Consider the following 25,806-nt stretch of genomic DNA (forward strand, 5'->3'; position numbering starts at 1 on the left):
AAGGATGTTTGTAGTAAAAATATTGATTTGAAAATGTATGCTTCGTCCCCTGGTTGTGGAGCTAGCAACGGCTCGCTTCGCTTGCTGGGATAATAATAAAAATAAAACTCTTGAGAGGATATCGATGTATGATTTTCTTGATTAAATTTTTTATCTGACTTACAGAAAAAAGTCACAAAAAAATAGTTTATTTTTTTCTATTTTATTTTTACCATTACGCATAGAGTTTATTTGAATAGGTACAAATAATCTGGTGACATACCACACGCTTTCCACTTTCTGCCAACGTAAAAATAGTACCAGATGGCAGAATCTGATGCTACGTTTAAAATTATATTAAAAGTACACCTTTAAGGTAAGTAAATTACACAACATTTAATAAAAAGACCCGATGAATCCTTAACAATTTCTCAGGGCTATGCAAATTATATTATTTCGATGTCAATCTAGTCTAGTAGTCATAAATGGAGATTCACCGAAATAATTACGTCGTTCTTTCAAAGAAGTAGATGAAGGTATTATATTAGAATATTTAAGACTTTATTTACATATTATATATTTATAAAATACAACCATAAATAAATGCCTGGGTTCTATCTACCAACCAACCAAATAAATATATCAAGTCAATTTAATTAATAAACCTTTATTTTATATTTGGTTTAAAAAAAAGTTATTTTTTATTCTTTTAAAATATATCTTAAAAAATATCTTCTAATTCAAAATATAGATAATATTTTAAATAGATATAAAGTTATAATATTGTATAAAACAATCAATATAAATGTATATTATATAAATGTATCCACAAACAATGTTCATTAAAAGAGGTTCATTAAAACGAATGTCAAATACAATGACTGATAAAATAAAAAAAAAAAAAAAAATAAAATATACTGAGCATAAAGACTATTAAATTAAAGCAAACATAGTAAACAAGTATTATTTAGTTTTAATTTACTTGAAAATGTTATTAGAACAATAAAAAGTCACCTTAACTTACCCTGAACTTGCAAGGGCGGGAGCCGCCCGCCCAGTGTCCAACTAGCCGCCTAACACGACGAACGTGTTTACGGTCATAGCACAAGCACCACGTGACTGTCGTATGTAGATTTGTGGGTGAAGTGTTAAGTTCCTTACAAACTAGAACATTTCTAAACAGTTGAAAATAATAAAAGTAATAATATTTCTTATTAAAGTAATTTTAAGTATCTTAGTACAGTGTCCTGTAATTTCTCCTCTTGTCTATGTTAGTTCTTGTTATTATTTGATAATTTTACTTTAAGTTCTTTATTTAGAACATAGCCATAGTAAACGAATTGACTGGACATTATTGAAGTTTTAAGGTAAGTGCTTATATTATGTTATAGTTTTATATTACGTATTTTAATTATGTATACCACAAATGATTATAATCTTTATTAATGTTTTATTTACTACATCATTTATACTAAAAAAATAATAATATGGGACTTATGTCTTTAAATCTAATATTCAATCTGAGGTAAAGCCAATAAATTTATATGAGTGTAGGTTTTCTCCATTAAGCAAAAGTAAGAGTAAATATAGAAATACATCTTCTAAAGTAGACAGAGAGAAACATAAACTGTCACTTCAATTATTTACCTACTCCATATGTAAACTGAATTTGATTAGAATAAATTTGATTCTACAAAGTTTAAATCCAATTGTGTAAACATACTCTTACGTTCAACGTGTTGATGTATGTAAAAAGTTAGCATAAGTGTTCTTATGCAGTTTGCGAAGTTTCTCGCGAACTGTGAGGGCAATCGCCTACATTCATCCACTTTCCCTCTTCTCACTCACTATCCAATTACACTGCATGCTATTTTCCCTGCAAATGAGTTGAGAAACGTTTCAATTTCATTAAACGCATATTAAATTTCGGGAAACCTGTCTATTATCTATGGATTTGCTTTCATCTAATTGAACCCATTACATTTTGTGTATTTCTTATATTTATATAAATATTCACTAGAACACTTTGAATTACATATTATATGTATACGCTATATATTTCTTAGTTGTATCGTTTATTACAATATAGTTAACTAGTGACCACCCACTAGTTTGTTTCTGTGGGTCTCATGATCATTAGTTCTTTTTTTTTAAATGATATTTGGGTAGGGGCCCGCTGTCATAAAAATTTGGACCAAAATTTCATCAACGAAAACTGCAGCGGTATTTCATTATTTCTCATAGCTTTTTATGGTTCTTCATCAGATATTTTCCCAGATCTTAATTTTTTTATGTCAATGGACGCTGTCTATCATGTTGAACAACTTTTATTGGAGCGGTATTTTATTATTTCTTATACTTTAGCTAACTGTTAAGGTTCTTTATTATTTGTTGATAAACAGTGCAGCAGTCGTTCTAAGTTAAAGGGCTAACGAATGTGTCAGTTACTCGGGTAAATGCGCTTCCTATTTCATACACTCACGAATAATAAAATTTAGAATAGATAGTATTTAGAAATACTTTAATACGTCAAGAAAACGAATTATTTAATAGGTAAATGAAACTAACTTAAGCTTCAGTGTTGATTTCTAATAATAGATATCTTTGGATTTTAGCTTTTAATCCCAAGCTCTAAAGTTACACATGACCTAAAAACAAGCATCCCGTCATATATTAAAAAAATAATATATTTTTAAGTACGTATTTCGTTTACAGTTAAATAGATGGTACCATTTATCAACGGCAAATTATTACCTGAAAATAATAGATCAATACAGTTCTTTGAATGAACGAAGCGTTATTAATTAATGTAAATAAATCGGTCCGTTACTGCGGTCAACCGTGTCAACGCGCTTTCCACGGTCTGACTAGCCATCGAGGCTTAGGAGGCGTGGGAATACAAACACCGGTGTTCTCGTTAACTGCCTCTTGTGCTTGCCTCTGATATTCGCCTTTAGGAAATATCAACTATGATAGGTTAATTAACAGCAATCTTAATTATCCGTACTAACTTTGAAATGGCTTCTTGATTTCACAGTTTTTGCTTGACAAAACTGGCCTTATTCTGTACTAGTGTCATGCAAGCGTTTCAAATGTACAATTGATATAGAAGAACTTTCTTTTTACAATGAATTATTATGTAATTATGTAATATATACTTTATCCTGATTCGAAGCCAAATCCTTTTTTACTATATAGCAAAAAAATAAAATTTATAATTGTAATAAAAGATAAAGTTTCTTCAAATTGGTTTAATTGTCTAAAAAAATGTTCGTGTATTTTTTTATTATAAAATTAAAAAAATGATGTGTACATCTATACTTCTATACTTAATATAATAAAGCGGAAGAGTTTGTTTGTTTGTTTGTTTGTTTGTTTGTTTGTTTGAACGCTAAGATCTCTGGATCTACTGGTCCGATTTTCATTGTTTTTGTTTTGTATGAAAGGTGCATTCTTCAGAAGTGCTATAGGCTATATAACATTACATTACACATATATATTAATAAATTTTAAAGTACTTTCTAATTTGACATGCAATTTATTCTGCCATGTTAATAACAACCGTCGTGTCGCTACGCAACCGTTACCGCGACATTTTGATATTCATATTTATGAAAATAAATATAATAGTCACTTTAAGAAATTATTATATAATAGTCACTTTAAGAAATTATAGTTTACTGTATAACATTGTAATAAATATTTAAGGAGATGTCACTGATTCCAAATGACCTAGCCTACGGGCGGCATCGTATGACCGACGCGAACGGGCAGATTATTTGCTATTTATAATCAACTTAAAATACACTTTCATTCTCTTCTTATTTTATTTGATATTGCTGACAAAAAATATCCTTTTAGGTAGTTTTTAGGTAAGGTTTTAGGTACTTTTTCTAATATTAAGAATATCCTTTAGTTACTTTTACTTCTTATGTTGGTTCATTTCAATTTCTCTGATATTTTTTCTAATAATATGCCTCTACTAAATCTTATTCTAATCTATTATTCTTTTTAATTATTTAAGCTTATATTTTCTTACTAATTCTATTGAAAACTGAGAATAATATATTTAACAAATATTCTTATAGTTTAAGCAGGCGTAGCCGCGTCCGGGTCCACTAGTTGTACAATATAGTTCAACTAAATAAAGCCATATCTTAAACATATATATTGTACGTATATAATTATTTTGTTACGTAAAGCTATGTGTCAGTATAACAATTTTGAATTATCCACATAATAGCAACGTAAAGAGCTTCGTAAAGTATGCTTTTGTGACTGGCTGGTTCAATTTTAATTAAAATTTTCGATACATTTATACATCTTTTTATTTAATTATTTATTAGCTACAAATCTAGTACAATATATATTAAAGGATTCTTATTTTTTATTGTAATATACCTATGTATATGACATTTAAATAGTTAATATCAAAAAGTAATTCGTGTAAAACTTAAATCTACTTGGCACCCACTATATTAATATTTTCCTTTATAATATAATCGGTGCACCGGCAGTATCCATTTCCGTTCAGTAACAGTTTCCTTCCAACGTCATAAGCTCAGCCCCTTGCGTAAAGCTCGCTTCGCTGCGTTATATGCAGACATGGGCTATAGTTTACTACGACTAAAAAGTAATAATATAAAACCAGTTCCTCAGGGTAGCCACTAGCCGGCTGGCGGCCACCGGATGAGAAAGACTTATTTCTGTTTCTTTTCGGTTCAGTGATCTGATCTACTCTATCGTTTGTCTCGTGAATTAGAGAGAGACAGAGAGAATATTAAATGTTTTATATGCTGTGCTACGAACTAAGTCGACTAAGCCCGAAGCGCTCACGCCGGTTCTCTAGTACGTACACCTACAATATAGTCGTGACGTTTTTGTCTCATGGCACAAATTCATTGATATTTAATCTATTGTTCTGTATAGTTACGTAAAATTATGTTTTAATGTTAGTGTCAAACTATATATAGCACCTCGATTCGCGTATATTTGATGAGGTCAAGCCGGTTGTCCTAAAATAAACACTTTATGTATGTATAGTTTACTATGAGAAGCTTAAAAGCTAGTTTGTTTTACAAATTATAGTGAATATAACATTTAAACTTCGCAGAACTAATATACTAATGTATATTGGCTTGTTAATTTGTGTTGCTGTAGTGCAACACTAAGAAAAACTCTTTGTCAAACCAGTTTAGTATTGAAAGTGGGTGACTGTCAGAATGTAAAGTGGGAATAAGGTTATGCGCCGCCGCCCGCGTCAATGTCGGTGAACGTTTCACGACGTATGAATATTATAGCATTTAATACGAAGGTAAGAATTAATTACAAATTATTTGATAATTGTTATTGTGATTATGAAATATTAGAACAATAATAAAACAAATTATTTAATTTACTTGATATTAAATAATATAGAATCTAAAAAGTACCTGTCACACCTGTCTTTAGTTTAGTAATTAAATTGCCTTATTAAAAAAAATGAAAAAAAATAACAAATATATTTCTTATTGCTGTATTGAGATACAATTGTCTTTACTTTGGTTCTGGTTAATGCATGAATGGTAAATAATATCGAAAGTCGTTAAAGTGAGAGCGAAAGCATCCTGAATTATCTTTTTATACCGCCTCTTCGAAAGCTCAATGAGCGATGTATCCTATGCTTATGTAGGTGTATAGCAGAAATTGTATTGCAAAAATATACTTCGTATTAATTATATAAGCATTTTCTTTTAGTTTTAATTTATATTTAGCAAATATTTTAGTTCTAATTATTATTTGTGGCAGAAATTTTCTATATTTCCAACACAAATGAACACTGAGAAGTACCTATAAACACATAAAAATATTATTTTCATTAATTATCTCCTAATAAATAATGTCTCTAAATTTCTATATCGTCGTATTTTTCGTTTATTTTGTAAAAAAATCACACATACCTTCCACCCAGTCTAAATTTCTACAATTTATACTGAAGATAATTTTAAATAAGCGACTGTTTAGTAGAATACGAAACGAATGCCCGCCCTATTATAAATGAAAACTTTGTAAATATATCAAAACATAATGGACATTAACGATGCTTGTCTGAGAATTATTATCTAAATACATCTTCGAATACACGAAAATCAAATTATAAATAGATATACATTTCAGTATTGTTCTCGTTTAATTAGCTTATACAAGAGTTTGAAAGTCGTGGCGGGCCAGTGGCATAGCGTCTGAATGCAAACATTACGGTTGTGGGTTGGTTTCCCATTCAAGGGTAAGAATTATCAATCATTTCCTCGCTCTGATAACAAGACAAAACGCGGCGTTAAGTTCTGCCACTCAACATAAAAAGTGGGGAACTGATGAATTGCCTTTACTTACTCATTTTCTGCAATTGAGATAAAAAAGAAATTAGCGATATGTTTAAATAGGTGTTTCACTTATATTTTAAATCGAAAAAGCACTTAATACTTTTTTAAAGTAGTCTTTTTAGTACTTACTTGATAACAAAACCAAAACACTTGTTATTGAATGTGAAATGCACTCTTGAGAAATATTTACATTTATAAAGCAGATTTAAGTTCTAGCAGTTGTAAGTGACCGTAAAATTTAGTTGCCGAGAACGAGGTGAGGGTGGATCGATAGTATGAATAAAGGTCGTGTTGTCACAGCTCGTACTCGTAATGCATAACACCTTTTGTTTTTTTGAATTTTAAGGATAACAGACGGCTTTGTTTGACATTCCTCTTTTTAATGTTACGTTTATGTTTTTGCGCCGACATTTTTATAGCATATGTGAAAAATTTTATTCGTCACATTCAAACAAAATTGTAAAATTTAAATGAAATTTATGACGTATAAAAAGCACTTCGGTTATGTTTCGTGATATTATTTTTATATGAATTCTGTTTTATTTTGTCAATTCTCTTTTGTTCTTTGATTATGACGTTCCGAAAGTGACAGTTAACTAATCACTTTTCCAATGTTGTATTGTATGCAGAATATATGAAGGAGGTTGATCGATAAAAAACTGGTTAAGTCCGAGTCGGACTCGTCCACTGAGACCTCAGTACCGATTTCAGGATTGTAGGTCAAAATAGACCTGAATATTTGATATGAATTTGAGCTTCATAGCTCCACGCGATCTCGAGAGAAATGGTCTTGGCAGATGGACAGGTGGACGACAAAGTGATTCTATCAGGGTTCCGATTTTATCTTTTGAAGTGCGGAACCCTAAAAAGAGATCTACTTAAAATATTACACTCATCTATAACAAAATATATTTATAATGTGCATTAGTTCATGTATATAACATAGTGAGCGGGTTTATGTGATCGAAAGCTTTCGTCTTTTTTTAACTTAAAATCTCAATGGAACATCACAATATGAAAAGTCATATTAAAATAATTTTTTAAAAAGACTTTAAGCAATTGAGCATAAATCCAATCTCTGTAGAATTCAAAACAATATCTTGTCGCAATCCTAGTAAATAGAATTGCGAAGATGCGCTGCAACCCATGACCCTTCACCTACTAATCTGTGCCCTCCTGACATTTTAAATTTGTAGAACTTTCACTGTAATTATATACTATATTAATATATATGATTACACAATTAATTTGAATTTATTTGATATAATCTGTTCTCTATCTGTTATATTTATTAATTTATTAAGAAACTATGTTAATATTGAGGTATTGCTATCATAATTGCAGGCACTTATGCGTACTTGTTTAACTTAACCCCAATTTACAACATTAACATTAGCCTTCGACACAATGTATATCTTTTTAGGTTGAGAGAACAGAGAGACAGAGAAAGAGATAATTTAGATTACGGAACATTATGTACCTTAAAAATGGTATCGCAAAATATGAAACATCACAAGATTTTTTTTATATGACAGATAAAAGAAATTTGTAACAATAAATAAAAGATTTATAATAGAAGAGTATTATGCAAGTATGGCTGAGTTTTGTTTTTTTTTTTTTTTCAGAAAATTCAGAACGCTATATTAGAGTAAAGTGCACTAAGAAATTGTATAACAAAAGTCAGTTCGACACGACCGAGTCAACATGAATATTCAAAGGAAAATAAAAATCTTAGATGCACTGTTAGAGGAATAAAATTTAAAATTTATATGAAGCTTTTGTTACACATAGTAGTATAAAATTTACGATTCAAAACTGCATTGTAAACTCGTTGTTTAAATTCATTCCATGCAAGCCTTTATGCTGACATTTAGGTACTTACTGTCTGTGAAATGCAACACACATTTCATTAAAATTATGTAGGTTAGCATTTATCGTGATTAAGTGTTGTTTTAGACAAAAAAAATGTTGCAGATTGCAGTTTATTTATATAAGTAATGTTTATATATAACTAGTGACCTACTCTACTATGACAAAGTAACATACAATGGGTAGAAATTAATACTTTTATAGTTTCTGTCTTTAAAACGATTAAGCAATTACATAATTTTAACAAAAAATAAAAAAGAATCAATAAAAAAATGGTAAAAAATCATATTTATTTAACATGTAAATATTTTCGCGTCATTTTTATTCACCATACATAAAAGCTCGCGAATCTTACAATATTTATACTACATGACGTACGTAGTCTAGTTGTCAGCGTGAGCTAGACTTACTTAGAGCCTAGCTCTAGCAACGCCGCTTATCGTGCCGATCTGACCTCGCGGGATAGCGTGATAGCGGGATACGTGATGATATTATAATAACGAAGCGAACATGCAAATAGCATGCAGTTACTGCGCTACGTGGACATGATAGCAGTTAGCACCAACAAGATAAGGTGCTCAGGAAGTTTCAATGTTAAAGATTTTAGATACAAGTCGTTGTTGAGCTCGACAATGTGACCTTATGTGTAATTTTATATAATTTTTTTTTTGTAGCTACACGGTATCGTACCTAGTGTTATAACACTCCGTTTCCATTCAGTTACTTCTGTTCACCACTTTTTATCAAATTCTGGAGTCGGAGAACTCGTTACCTTAACAAGGAAATAGAAATATTAAATAGGTCATTTCCTCGAGTGGGAATCGAATCCATAACCTGTCGCGGCTTTATTGTTTATATAAACATTATTTAATTAGTAATGGATATATTTTTTTATTATTATTTTATATATAAACGTGAGTCAATCAAATTTAAATATAATTAGAGAGACTATAATGGAAGTCTCTAGCTCTACAATAAAAGCAGTTGAACTTGTACAGCGTTCGTTGGCTTGCACCTTTCTAATGAACACTGAATATATTTAGATCTTATATTATTGTTATTTATTTCAGTAAAATAAGACTTATCTTTTATTATTTAATTAAATAATATGTTTCTTTAGATAATTATGTAGATATATTTAATATATTTTTATGGTATTTGGTTGTGTAATAAAAAAGATGATAAGCTCATTATAAAGACCAACACTACAAACAAAAACTGACTCTGTGTCGGAACATTAGACTGCAATGGTAATTTTTCCTTTTTTGACCAAAAACTTCTTCTGATAATATATAATTTTACTGTAATATAAAAAATTATGTTCAGACTTTTAAGTATTGTTAATTGTATTTGGTGGGAATGTTCAAAGTGTGCTTACACAACATTCCATATATGGGCAACCATTAGCTAATGTCGTACATATATAATATACATAGCAAGTACTAGTCTAGATAGAAGTAAGAAAAAATACATAATTTCATAAGAACATTCTATACCCAAGACTACTTCCAAAGAGAATGAAAATAAGAACAAATATATATTTTCTTAATTTTCGTTTGTCTGGATATCGTGTCCAAATAATAGTTGATCTTTATCGGCGTCAATATAATTAACTGTTGCGCTTATTTGAACTGGTTTAAGACCAAAGATACAATGGCCATTGTTTGTATAACAGGTGACGAAGGTCCAATTTCTAGTGTATATTAGCTTTGGATGTTATCATAGGAATAATTATAATTATTAAGTTGAAATTACTATTAGTACAACGCTTAGTTATTACTCTTACTATTTAATATTTTAAAGGTTTTGTACCAAGAGTAAAATTTATATAGAAGTACACATACCATTAAAAAATATATGAAGTATACCAAAATTAGGGCAGCAAACTAATGAATTTAATATAACTCAATGCCGTTACTAATGTTTCCAGAGGCCACACAAATGTCTACTAAATATTCAATTGGATTTAATATGGCTATTCATGCAGCAATTGTGGAATATTTTCATACAAGTTCATAATTACTTAGAACTTCAGATAAAGTTAGAAAAAGTTTGTTGCTTTTCATATAATTATACTTATATAATTAGCCCACTTACACTTAAATAAAACCGATCATGAGTGAGTTGGGTTCGCCTATGAAAGGTTCCGTAGCTGCAAACAAAAAACATATTACCACCACCATCACTATTTTATTCTTGAATATATTTATACATTCTTGGTATGCTTGTTAAATTTTCGTAAAATTCTAAAATCCCCGTCGTAGTTCATAAGGGGGAAGAAGGGTGCTGCTCTCCTTTTTTTGCTATCTCTCGGTTTCATGAATGGAGTGCTACCGTTATTAATTTTATTTTTCAACATCATACCGTATCTTTTTATTGTGGTTCATAAAATATGCCTTCAAAAATTTAATTCGATTTAATTCCTATCGAAGAAGGGTTCCTTTTTTTGCCATTTGGTTGCGGAAATCAAAATGAAAACTTAAAACTTAATTTCAGAAGTTAAATAAAATTTTATAAATATTATATTTGTATGGTATACATTAGGTCTAAAGCTTCACGAGTACTTTAACAGAAAGACAGCTCTCGTAAGCTCACTTCAGAAGTGCGGTCATATAATAATGTTTGTAAAGGACAAGACACGCGTCGAAGTACAGTTAATAAACAAACCTTATAACAATTTATGCCAATGTTAAAGAGTTGTTTTAGCCTTATTTTTTTAAAAAAAGTAATGGATATATTTATATCTAAACCATTCGTGAATCTCGTATTTAATTTTGACCCCATTGTGCTGACTAACAAAAAAAAACAATTCTATACCACGCAAGTTCCATACAACGCAAATATTATGAAATTAACGAAACGTCCTAATATTATAGGAATGTTATGTAAAATTTTCTTTCTTCTAATTTCTTTTTAAGGATTTTAGAAAAGAAGGAAGGAAATTTAGAAAAGACTTTTAAATTACACATATGTACACACGAGTATATCTTCGAAGTACTGGGTGCTGTGCTTAAATCACTGTGGTAAGTTCATAAAAATACACATGATTTGCAACAAGAATATAATTTATTTTAAAATCGTACCAAAAATATCGTTAATAACATATAAAAACAATAATTTAAATTAAATAGTAAATTATGAGAAAGAAACACATATAATAAACATTATACTTAACACATTATTTCTTTATTACACATAATACAGGTTCTTGTGAGATAGTAAAACGTAAAGCTAGGAGGGTCGGCGACTGCGAGATGTCGTTTTAAAGGAAGTCGTCTCATCCAATTAAAAGTGCGCTAGTTTGCTTCTAGTTTTTGTCCTTTTTCTAATTGTCTTCCTATGCTTAGCTAGCTAGCTGTGAAAGCACTAATAAAAAATTAAGTAACTGCACCTAGATTTATTATAATGAAAGATAAATAAACGTTAAATGTTTGACTTAACAGATTATAAATAATATGTACACGTAGATAGAGAAAACAATAATATAAATATAGACATTTTTATAATGGTATGAGTTATAGTCTCTTTCAATATAAATACTCTATTTGTTACCTTGATGTACAAAATCCTACATCGTTCACAGTAAGTTGGGAGATCCAGTCTCAGTCCATGTTAGAGACATTATGAGTACATACATGTACGAATACCGTGTACCTACACGAACTCGTCCAGTCTTATATCTACCTAAGGCTTATATGATCAAATATACTACATAAATTTAGTCTCCAAACACCTAGTGTACCATAGATAGGTAATATCCGACAGTGATACCCCTTCACACCCATCAGTAGTCAATGCGACATGTTCAGGTGGCATTACACGGCAGCGAGTGGAGTATGCAAATGAAGTAAAATTGGAAGTACAGACGCCGACGTTCAGTACGCAGTTATCAGCGTACGAGTTGGGGTTACCATGCTTTAACTGTCTTGAGACTAAAGGTTTTAGTTAGTGACACGACCGAAAAGCCTCTTGAATAATTCATTAGAATTAAATATACTGGGTTATACAATCTCGGTTCCATTTATTATACGACCGGTTTTTATAATTGATAGAAACATGAATTCATCGTCAAACGAGTTTAGAGAAAAGCTAGACTGAATGGTGTCTATTAATCGTCTAAATAGTAGGTAATTATATAATTATATTTTTAATGAATTCATTTATATATGCTTCATTTTATTTTTTTCATTATTTTTTTTGCTTAACGGATCCCAATATGATGTTATCCCAAGAAAAATCTTACAATATACATATTTTAAGAAAAAAAAATGATGTTTTTTAAGCATCTTTCAGAAAAACAATATGTTATATACTAATGTTTATTCTATAATAACTAAAGTGTAAATTGCATGGTTACAGTAATCAATACACACGTTGCATTATGTGTACACAGTCAGCTTTCACAATGTGCTCGTCCCTCCTCAATGGAGACATACATATACGAGTACGATGTACTGCTGTAGTCCCATCGACTGGCCACGTTACAAAACTGTACTTTTAATTTTTATTAATACGAAAGGAAGCTAATTGAAATTTATGATGGTGATAAAAAAATAAACACATTGCAATGTTTTATGGTTTCTTATATTATTTTTTCTTTTTTTCTCACGCTGTATCCCACATCTAGCATGGTAGGCAGATGAAGCGTAGTGCTAATACAAGCCGCTCTCCACTTTTCGCCGATTCCGTGCCGTGTACATTGAGTGGGAATCGAATTCACAACTGGCCACGACTGGCCTCAACTACTAATAATTATTAAACTATTTAACGATTAACACAATTGTTTCGCATTGAATACGTGAGTAAGTTTTTCATATCTATCCTTCATTCTATTTCTATTTTCAGTACGTATGGGGATTTACATTTTTACCACACAATTACGTAATTACATTTTATATTGGCCATTTATTTGTATTGTATTCTTATACATTGTTCTTGTATAGTATTGCAATATTATAATAACGAATATTTCTTTAATATTAGGTTCAGATACACCCGCTGTACTTTCTTACAAGAAAAACTGTTTTTATAACCTATATTATTATTATATTATTAGGCTAAAAATATTAATAATATATTTTATATAGCGTACAGCGTATTGTTACTTTTATTATTAACTGGAAAAACATTTAAAAATATAAAACAAATATCATTGACTAGGGTTCGCGACTCCTCACGATACGCTGCATCCAGTTCTTAAGCCAACAAACCTCATAAGATGTTGGTCGAGGAATTTCTCAATTGGACCGTTAACTAAAATAACTATATATCTTTTATATACTGGCAATTGGGCAACAGTATATTTGTATGTTATAATAGACAAATGAAAGTAGCGCAAGCAAAGCTATTTTCAAGAACAGGCAAGGGATTGTTTGTACCTACAAGGATACTTCCAAGACACACAAGTTGAAGATGTATTATCTTACCTACTTAGCTACTTTATCTTTGGATATAGCCACCGTAAGCAATGTCACGTCAACCTAAGACAATATGCCTGGGAGACTCCCCAGGTTGATTACACGTTGTATACATTATAATGTGTTTCTGATAGCTCTTTCTCATGATAACTTCGTCCATAAATAAAAATAATCCTTTAGATTCTTCAAAAAGATCCCCAATCCAAGATGACAACATCCGCATCTGGGCCCGTTAAAAATATGTAATAAAAAAAAAAGAAAACTGCATGGCAGATTTCCCTAATACTCTTCCACACAGCAATGCAATCGGAAGTCGTAAGTAGAATAGGTCTACGCCAGTCCTCTTTGCTTAAGAAAAAAAAGACTAAAAGGTCTTTATCGCCTGCTACCACGTATAGGATATATTAATATAATTATTAAATATATTATAAATACAGCTTTATCTCATGCCAGGAAATTGGTAAATATATTAACATGGAATAAAGTACCAAAAACAGATAAAATAAAATGAATTGTGACGTTTACATAAATAGCTGTTTAGTCGTGCTAAATAATAATAGTAAATAGATAATTTATTTATTATTTTAGCATCACTAACCATCAAGTAGCTCTGTGTGGCAAAGTAAGTATATATCTGTAGACAGAAACCGTTAAGACTCGTGCAGTCGTGCCAAATCTCTTCATTAAACTGGTCGGTCGAGGCGCGCCCGCTAGCGGTTTTCCCGTTGTTTACATTACTGCACCCGATATACGAGTACAGTGCTCCCAGTGCTCCCTATCTATGACATTATATTACCATAACACCGAACTTGCCAATTCGGGCATTTAAATTGTGTAAAATATCTGGCTTGATAAGAATATATCTGACGTGAAAAAAATATAGTATGTTTTTAGGAAATGTGGAAAAAAAAATACTATTAAAGTTAAATATTTCATAAAAAGACAAAAGTGGGCTTTTATTACATTCTGCATACTTTTTAGTACAAAAAATATTATTGGTGCTATAATAGTTAGCTTTTACAAATATAAAAGAGTCAGAGAATAGATACTGAAGGAAATATATTAAAAATGAAAAAATTTTTACGTGTGTAATTCATTCTCGAGTATAAAATCTGTATAATACATCTAATATCAAAGTAACAATCGACAAAGTCACGTAGAAGTGAGCATTTATTAATAGAATTATTCTTATTACGCACGCTCAGCTTTAAAAACCATTTACCTATTCCTCACAGGTTAAAAGGTAAACTGTCTTGCATATGTATTTGTAAGTCTTGTAGAGCGCCATTGTTTGAAAACGAATTACTATCCAGAACATAAAATTAAATACTCATCCGTAGTCAGGAGGGTTGTCTCGCGCTTATTTGGATGCGTGCGAGGATGTGCTCGCCGTCGGAGGACCGGCGCCGTGCTGAGAATGCCAATCTGTAATTATATTTAGCGTCCATTGCGATTACTGCTTGTTGAATTAAATAGAAACTGTGTCAGACGCCGGCCCGTTGTTTATAACACTTTACTCTCCTACTATATCTATGTGGCTCTTGAACTGCAAATAACCAGCCAAGCCAAATAGACGGCATTTAGTCCAACACAACTGAGCAAATATTCAGATGCTTTGCATAAACAAGCTGTTCTACCTGAACTCACCCGTTGCATAAAAGTTAGCCTCTAGAGGAAACATAATGCCACGTGAAAATCAAATGAGCGGCTTTCAGTTCCAAAACTTGATTACTTAACGCCAACGTTTGTGTTTAATGTCTGTATAAAATGAATGGGAGATGTTTCATTGTGACTAAATTCAACAAATTTTACTCTGAGTGTGCCTATTATTATTGTAGACGTTGAATCGTGTACATTTAGCTTTTAGGGATTATTTTAAAGTGAAGGAGATTGTAACTTACACTGAAAGGTGTGTAGGTATTTTTTGTGTCTGCAAAATTTGCTTCATCAAAGTGATTTTTAATTTTACATATTTTTTTTAGTTTTACGTGCATATTTTTGTAAAAAATACATTTATTATTAAGAAAATAACATCATTGGGTTTTCGAATAGTGTAGATTCAATTTTCGAAATGTATAAATCCGAGTCATCACAAAGTTCTCATCCATTTAAAAACAATTATCCCAAACAACATGCGTGTGCTCCAAACTCCAAACAGAGATATGCAAATCTCACAATTTAAAAACCAAAGCTGTATATTTAGAAGTAAGCTTCAGAGCTCCGTTTATCTATTACCGAAGCGGGAACGCAGTCGCGTTTGTATTGTTGTTGGCAGACATCCATTTGTAATGATTAGACAAACTACCCAGTACACCATTGAGCGAGAGGCAGTCAGCGCCAGCCCTGGATGAACAGTACGTTACGTAGATTAAGTATGCTGTGCTGCAGCTAAACTTAATGTTGATAGTTATAACCAGCTTATACTAAGTACGTAGCGCTTGCCTTCCTGCCCACATTCCTTGAACATTAACTTATCTATATTTATGAACGTAAAATATCTTTAAGTCTCAATAATTACATAACAGCTTCTGGTAATATAATAAGAGGTAATATAACATATTTAATAGATTGGTGCTTATTTATTTAATCACTACATTTAACACTAGACACTTATTTCTGAACAGCGCGTATTGGTCGCAAAACACAGCTCGACAATTATTTAATTAGACCGAGGAAATACTTGTTTTATAACTATATGGTACATTGAATTGTATATAAACACATGTAATTAGGGGTTAAATGTTCGCTATTTGCTGTATAATACAGGTAAAGGGAATCTAGTGTTGAGACACTCCCTTCCCCGCTTTATTACTTAAAACATGTCTCAAAACATCTCCTGTAGACACAATGTTTTACAACCATTTTTTATGTTGAAGAAAAGTACTATAAAAGTCTCTTGACCCATTTTGAAATTTCTTGTACATGAATTTAAAGTCCTAAAAACTGGAACACGCTTCCTTTGTTCATTACTCATTTATTCTAAACCACATAAAACTTATGCTTAAGGAAATTCCAGAGGCATACCGCTTTATTTCGTGCTAAAATTATATTACTCACAAAAGGGAGGACACAATTAAAAGCTGATTCGAATTCGTAGCCAGTCGTGAAATTAGATACATTAATCTTCATAATTACTTAAATACTGGAACATAAAAAAGTACAAAAATAACTTAATAATATATGTTTCAATGTAAATAAGTCTCTTCAATTATCTATGTTATTTTCGTGCCCAAAGGCACGAGTCTAATGACTGATTCATGGAATTATTTCTAGAAAATCCTTACAGTTACTGGTCTCATTGTTAAAGTTTAAGACGACAGCGTTGGTTAAGCTCTTTTAGGACTTTATTATATTTATTTTATAATTATAATTTAGATCTATTTATTCTAGTTATCATGGTGAAACGTTTTTAATGAAATATAACTGTATTTTAATTGTAAGATACAACTTTAAGTTTCAAATACCGCTCGTACTTACACGTGTCGAGAAAGCTTGCCGCAGGCGCCAAACGCAGAGATAGACTACTTACACGTAGCTGGCGGCCGGTGTACTAATAGTAATTGAATGAAATATTGTGGTCATATAAATATAAATATATAATATGCTTTTTAAGTATTTCGCGAATGAATTGTCTAGTCTAGTTCGTTGCAAATCTAAACTAGTATATCTCGTATGTACTTGCAGTGTATAGTAATAAAAATAGTGTTGTAATTGGTTTTATGATATAATATTGTAGAGTTTTTGTAGAGGCCGTAAGCGGGATGTGGGTTCGACTCCAATCCCTTCGAGGGAATGAAATATTGTCATTACGACTAAGGTACTATCCTATTTTATTGTACAGAAACAGACGAAACTGAAAAAAAGAAGATTAATTTTTTTAATTATGAGATTTGACCCCAACTTCGATGTAAAACATACAAGTAACACTAACTATAATATCGAGTATTTCCATATTAACACATTTAAGAACCTAAAGGAAAAGCGTCTGCACAGTGCATATTGCATTTAACTTATATGGCTCACCCAACTATCCTGTAAATACGCGCGCTTAACACCCGTGCGTGGAACACGGCCAAGTAATAAAACTTCATGTTTATTGTGTCTGCTTCGTGCTGTTTATATATCAACGTGCTCATAACTTGTAGGTAGGCACAGCCTTCAGCCAACCGGTTCTCTAAGTGTAAATGTCGCAATAGAACAACAAAATGCAGTACTAATAAATGGGTCCAGAATACATACCCATGAAGAACAACAAGATATTGATTTAACCATGTTATTCAAGTTGTTTATGTCGTTTTTTAGAGGTCCGTTGTGGCGCAGGGTATGAATAGTCATATTAGATATTACAGAAAAAAGACTGGTTCTGGGTTCGATCCCCACTCAAGAAAATAAAATATTTATTTATTTCCGTTTCTTCGCTCTGGTGTCGACGCTAAGCGCGGCATTTAGTTCCGCCACTCAACATGTAATGCCTACAGAATTTAGCGGAAAGTGGAGAACGGAATGTCCTAACACTAGGTTCCCTCTACCTACCCTGCTGTGTGCGAGATACAGTGTGAAGTTGATTTTGATTTAAATATATTATTCAAAATCGTCAGATATGACCGTAGTGGCCGCAAGTGGGCTGTCGTGCACGTAACGAAGCTATTGTTAGGTGGCGAGGTGTCATCGGAGACACATTGTCTGAGAGACAAGTGTTTTTATACAGTACTCTATTGTCTCAAATGCAAAAAAAAACTTTGGCTTTGTCTTAAATTTTAGAGTAGGTAAGCACTGTTAAGTTTTTTCTGCTTTAGCTTAGAAAAAGAGTATATTATTTATTTATTTTTTAATACTTGAAGTGTTATTAAAAATCAACTTCACGCTGTATTCCGCACACAGCAGAGAGAACCTAGTGATAAGACACTCCGTTTCAAATTTAAATAAATATTTCATTCCCTCGAGTCGAGGATCGAACCCACAACCCGTCGCGTTTACTGTCACACTTTGAGCTCCCGCTCCATGAGTGGCCTCTATTATATTTAAAGTATTATGATTCTATAAAATATGACGTTTACAAACATGGTTAAGCTTCTTTAAAAAGGACGTTGACCGACGTCCTTTTTTATTAAAAAAACACATAAAAAAATACACCAGTGGGGGAAATCCAACCCAAATATAAAATACAATTAAAAGATTTGTAAATTGATATATTTTGTAACAGTAATGATTCTGGTTCCATTATCATCTTCTTAAGGAAAGCTAATCATATTTTAGTCTTAACAAATTATTGACGCCATAGTGAGAAATGAGAATAACGGGGACACTTACAAAGATATTTATTTTAAAACAGTCTTTTGTCATAATGGATGGCTCGCTCGAATCTTTAGTGTTATTGAAAAATGTTATTATAACAATTTGAAGTGAACACGTAACCTTCATATAGTCCGTATAGGTAACAATTCTTTAGATTATTTCGACTGTAATTATAGTTTCGACTGTTATTGCTTTTAAGCACCTATTCCTCCAAGGTTGTTTGTTAATGGCTACAATTATTTTTTTTATAAAACTTATAGGTAGATTAAAAATAATAATTTTGTTAAATTAAAGCTCTATTACATTTTATTATCCCGCGAATAGTAGGGTAGCCAGACGCAGCCTGTGGTCTACTTCTCTCCCCACTTTCCGTGTTCTGGAGGCATTGCGTTGAGTGGCGGAACTCAGCGCCGCGCTGTGCCTAGACACCAGAAATGAAAATTTTATCAACATTTTATCATTTCTTCCTGTGGCAATTGAATCCACGCCTCTGACGGCCTCTAGAAATATAAATAATTTCGTAACCCTAACAAATAACATAAAATAAAATACAGAAAACCAAATAACTAAACAGACTAACCCACTAACACTACGAAAATAAAGATCTTAATTAGATTGGCAAACAACAAAGAGATCGGGGTTATTAGCAAACTTTCTTATCTAATTCCTTCAGAATGTTTCGCAAAAATGATATCAGGTTTGTTCACGCCATTTATTACATACTCGAGCGTTACCTAGCCCTAGCTAGCGTGCGTATACGAATTATGACGTACATTTAATTACTCTTTTCGTTGGCTAATGGTAAAGAATCGTTCTTTATCATTAGCTACAATAATTAATCTACGCTCACCCTTGGCGCGGCGTGGTCTAAATAGGTCTGATATTAGTTCTAATATACTGAATGATGCTGAACGCACTGGCCAGTGGCCTTGTGTGTTGTAATAATTATGTTGTATATTTATTTATTTTATTTTTTTGTTACTGGTCTTTAGACCAGAGGCTATGAATAAAATGATTCTATTTCTTTTTATTCGAACACAGTCTATCAGTTGCTAACAAATTGGAATGAATCGATATTTGATAAGTATAGATTGGTATACGAGTAAGGTTAATAACATTAGGAAAAAAAATCATAAGAATAGAAAAACAACTTTCCCTACAAAAAGTAGATATATTCTTGCGCGTAAAATGCTAAATTGTTATAATTTCTGCCCAGTATAAAGTTAAAAAGGTTTGACATAATATTGTGTATGAATACATTCAATTCGATTATTAAATCTATGTATTTTTTAATAAATTTGTTTTTAACTTTAATATTACATACATTTAATATACGATACACTTTATAATCTTATGAAATGCTAATTTACAAATATGGTTTTAATAAAATGTTTAAATATTGATATTTTTATTAATTTTATGTAACCCACTTACGACACTAACAAATTATATAAATAAAATAAACTTTGAACCAAAATATTAATCAGCAAAATGTTAAATACTTACGAAAACCAATTTATTTACTACTAATATTTATTAAATAACAGTTATTTCAATAAATAAATTGGTTGAAATAAAATGACGCCAGTCGTGGTTCAGGGGCTCAAGCGTACGACTGGAAACGCAAAAGGTTGTGTGTGGGTTCAATTCCCACTCGAGAAAATTAAGTATTTAATATTTGCATACTCTCGCTCTAGTAACGGAGCGAAGCACGGTACCGCTTAATACACATTGCCCCCCGAATTCGGCGGAAATTCGGACCGGAAGTATCTTAATGAGAACAGAGTTCCTAACGTTAGGTTCCCAGGTCCTTCTCTACCCCGCCTACCCTACGCCTACCCTGCTATGTGCTCATAAAATGTAAAACTAAAAAAACATGTATTCTTATTAAATTACAGTAAAAATCCCGTACCATCTTAGACGACGCAAGAATACTCTCAAAATTTTTATGAACGAATGTTTGCCTTACATAAAACAAATGACAAGCATGAATAGAGAAACAACAAAATACCATTATACTTTGAATTTTCTCTTACCAAATGTAAATAAACTAAATTTCTTAGAATGATAATATACTGCATTACATGAAATAAGCTAGATTTATCAAAGCTATTGCTACCGTATACGTGCGCATGCGACGCCAAGCGGTCTTCTGACAGCAATTAGTCTCATGTCATGAATTCCACGCAGTGCAACGGACACGACTTAACATATCTAGCAATTACATCTGAAGACGGGTATGCGACGACAACGGGAGTATAATTGCAAACTTACTCGATATGAAGATAGCCCGCAATGAGGAAGACGAGCTCGTTTCTAGCTCCAATAAAGTACAGGAAATGCAATGTTCCGTTACTCTTTTAATAATGTGATTAGTAAAAAATCACAGATTATAATTAAATGTGTTATATTTTTTTTATTTGAAACGTATATATAATTAATAATAATTAGCTCTTATTTGATGTTTTCTGTTCGCTCATTAAAATTATTACTTCATAAATGTAAATTAGGTTCGTTAATGTTGAAAAAACCTTTAATTAACATTTAGCATTTGTGATAACATGTAATTTACATTAATAATTATTATTTATATATATTATCTGTGTATGTTATATTGATAAAGATTGTATAGTATTAAAAATAAAAATAAATATTACCTAATGGATTCCAGAAACAAGCTAACTTTAAAAATCTGTTTCAGAATTAAACGTTTCGTATACTGTTTGATGTAATAGTGCAAACGCTGCTCTCTGCACAGAACTTGATAGTTTGTTCATTGGTACAAGCTATCGAGTTTTACTAAAAGCTGGTTGATGCCCGCAGCTTCGTTAACGTCGAACTCATGTACCTCGTTGTCAATGACAATTTTGGGCTCAAGCTCTTAAGGCCTTTACCGCGACGAGGTATATCCAAATTATGATTATTTAAATATTATAAAATTAAAAATGGTTTTGTTTTGCATTAAAAATCTTTGCAACAACTCTATTTACTTATTTCTGCCATACGCTTTGTTGTGTTTCTTAACCCGATTTCTCTTAACCCGTCTTCAAAATCAATTGGACTTGATTTAAAAAAATATTTTTATATTAATGATACTCAAGACAAACAGAGATATGAATGAGATAAAAGCATTTAAAAGTAAATGTAATCAGAATTTTAATTAATATATAATAAACTATATATGAATTGAGTCTTTTAATATAGCAAACACTAAAATATCTGTATTAAAAGATATAAAAGAAATATTAAAAGACTCGATTGAGTGTCACTCTCTATTTTAAAGTTATTAATGCAATTGTTTAAAACTAAAAATCTTAAGCAGCTAAGATTGGTTATTATTTTCGAAGAAAAATCGATAATGTAAATAAAACATGGCCGGTGTTTGCGTTCGTTTATAACATGCTAAGATAAACATAGCAACAGCCAAGAACGGCTCGCCAGTGGAATATTACGTCGTTGCAACCTGCGCTTTAGATGAAAGAAACAATATTATAATGTAATCTATTTTATATTCTATGTTGAAGGCAATAAAGTTACTTTTGAAATATTCTGGGCTCGATGATATTTCATACCTAAGGAAAAAACAATGCCATATTGAAACCTAATGTAAGACAAATGAATACGTGAACCTGTTATCACTGTTCCTTTTATGTAAATCCTTTCTTAGTAATGTTTAGTTTTTGGAGGCCTATCTATATATGCTGTGTATTAGATAGTTCTTTTTGTTTCAAATGTTAAAGCTTATAACGAGTTAAGCAAATAATAAGAATTGTTTTTAATTAGTTTTTTCGCCGTATCTAGGGTAGGCAGACTAGGGTTCCCTACCCTAGTTTTAAGACACTCCGTAGTCCGTTCCTCTTCTGAAGACACCAGAGCGAAGACCATGATGATGCAAAGACGATGTATTTTTGTTTCATTTATATTTGAGCTTTAAAACATTAAGTTCTAAGAAAAACAGTGTCAAAATTAACTAAGCGAAAATACATTTAAATATACATAAGCATAAGCGTTTCCAACGAGGAAGCAGGCGTCTGCGAAAGTTAAGCCTGTAAATATCGTTTCTTTTTACTGCTGATTGCGTGGCGGAACCACCTGCGCTCGACATCAAATAAGACGATCACAATAATTTTACTTAGCTAATTTTAATTCCTTCTGTCCAAATGTAAGGTGAATTTACTTTTCCCACGTTTCGCGTTGATATTTAATACTATTTACCTTTAATTGAAGTCGTTCTTTGAAATAACTATGGGTATTATGAGAGGAGGTTCCGATTTCTTGGTGATATTTTATGTAGTTTATTAAATAGGTACTTTTTTGCATAACAACTTTAGTATTCGTAGTTTCGTATATCAATGGAATCGTATATATCCATACCTCCATACCTATATTATAAATTCGAAAGTAACTCTGTCTGTCTGTCTGTCTTTTACGCAATCAGGGCCAAACCGCTAATTTAATTGTGATAAAATACTCATATAGAGATACTTGAGGGTCCCGGGATGAACATAGGATACTTTTTTTTTTTCATATTTGTAATATTTTCGATATATACCAATATATTAAAATAATTAATTTGACAAGCAATTTATTCCGCCATGTTAATAACAATCGTCGCTACGCGTTGCTAAGCAACGGCTTGCAAAGTTTGTTGTGTTAAGAAAACCTCACCCAAAGTGAGTTTCCTTAATGCATACATGGCGCGCGCCGATATAGATTTGTATACATTAACAAAAATTAGATGATTTCTATAATTTGATATTCATTCTTATGAAAATAAATATAATAGTCACTTTTAGCATTTCATCTAGATTGAAATTATAATTTACTGTATTACATTCTAATAAATAATTAAGATGTCACTGATTCCAAATGACCTAGCCTACAAGTGGTATAGTATGACCGACACGAACGGGCAGATGACTGATGATTTTGTAAATTTTTATATATTTTCGAATTACTATTATTTTTTATGTAATTATTTGCTGCTTATAATTAATTTATCTCAGTTCGGTTATCTATACCGATGTTATACACTTAAAATATCGTAATTTTAATCATTTGGGATTTTATTTAATATTGTTCGCAAAAATTAATAATTATTTAATATAGAAAAATGTTTAGTACACGCGCACGGGAAACTTTAGGTACTTTTCCTAATATTAAGAATTTCCTTTAGTTACTTTTACTTCTTTTGTTTGTTCATTTCGGTTACTCAGATATTTTTTCTAATAATAAATCTCCACTTATTATTATTTTTTAACTTATTTTAGTTATTTAGGCTTATATTTTCGCGGGCGTAGCCGCGTCCGGGCCCACTAGTATATATATATATATATATTTATGTTTTTTTTATTAAATTGAATTATTCAAATAAAACTGTTACAGGCTGAGGCCGTCGCGGCCTAGGGGCACATGGATTGTAACGTGACGGTTGTGGGTTCGATCCCCACTCGAGGAAATAGAATATTTATCTAATTTTATATTTCCATTTCTTCGCTCTGATTTCGAGGCAAAGCACAGCGTTGAGTTCCGCCACTCTACCCGCAATGTCTCGAAAAATTCTTAACACTAGGTTCCCTCTGCCTTGGTGCGTGCGGGTTACAGCGTGAATATAGCAACCTGTTGTAAATAATATACTGAACATTTAGAATAACGTTTCATTGTATACAATAAAGAGATTAATCTCTCTCTCTTTCCTTAAACAAAAAAAAATATTTGGAACTTTATATTTTTCTTGATGAGAAGAAACGATCGTGTTCGCCTCGAGTCGATTCCCAAGTTGCAATGTAAATCTGCCATTAAGCTTAATTACTACGATAAAAGTCGTTGGAACTGTGACCAGACGCAGAAGTAATTACATTTCTACTGGCTTTGAATTTTAATCGCTTGCGGGTACCATACACACTCCGCGCGAGTCCTGCGGCGGGTTCCTTGATACTTCCCATTTCAATTCATAAATTGTTTACCATATTTCTACATCTAAAAGAAAACACCGGCTTGTTTAATTAATATGTGCACATTAAGGGGTAGAAAAAAATAAGACTGGAAAATGCTTTAATATATTAACGCTAGAAAGTATGTAGAAATTCAAGTTAAGACTTTTCTATTATTATTTGTATTTATATTTCGACGTCAACTCATGTAGGTATATACATACCAATTTTTTTTTAGTTTCACGTTATATCTCTCATTAGGACACTGCATGTTGAGTGGTGGTACTCTACGAAGCGCTTTGCCTCAACACCAGAGCGGAGAATTTTTTCAAATCATTTCCTCGAGTGGAAATCAAACCCACGACCTATCACGACTGGCTCATTAAAGGCACTTGATAATTAAATGCTCATTACGCTAAACGCTCATATCATTCAACGTACGAGTTTGATAGCTCATATTACCTTCGCGTACACGAGTTTAACATATATTTGATAGTTTCCCCCGTGCAGTACCCATAGTTATGTGCATAGTATCACAAATACTGAGTATTATGCTAACTATAGCAAGTAAACTGCTGGCGGTGCAGCCTTATACGCATAACTATCTCGTAAATTTGAAGCGCTTGCATCTTAATAAGTCGGTAGTTTATAGGAAATCTACTATTGTCTTCTCATTTTAAAACATTTCTTGAATTAATCCATACCATCATATACATCCATATTATAAATTCGAAAGTAACTCTGTCTGTCTGTCTGTCTGTCTTTTACGCAATCAGGGCCAAACCGCTAATTTAATTGTGATAAAATACTCATATAGAGATACTTGAGGGTCTCGGGATGAACATAGGATACATTTTTTTCTCATATTTGTAATATTTTCGATATATACCAATATATTAAAATAATTAATATGACATGCAATTTATTCCGCCATGTTAATAACAATCGTCG

At 31.5% G+C, this 25,806-nt stretch overlaps 1 protein-coding gene across 1 annotated transcript in view; it reads left to right on the top strand.

Moving 5' to 3' along the window:
• Positions 1–1,325: 1,325 nt before the first annotated feature.
• Positions 1,326–25,806, top strand: part of Sema1b (Semaphorin 1b) — an 84,229-nt gene continuing 59,748 nt past the window's right edge. The window contains exon 1 of the mRNA XM_085192361.1: positions 1,326–1,346. The gene's annotated coding sequence lies outside the window, so the exon portion shown is untranslated. The remainder of the gene's footprint in view (positions 1,347–25,806) is intronic.

This window comes from Heliconius melpomene, chromosome 10 (genome assembly GCF_056956725.1).
Source record: "Heliconius melpomene rosina isolate 202511_hmr_F chromosome 10, ASM5695672v1, whole genome shotgun sequence".
In the NCBI taxonomy this organism is placed as follows: Eukaryota; Metazoa; Arthropoda; class Insecta; order Lepidoptera; family Nymphalidae; genus Heliconius; species Heliconius melpomene.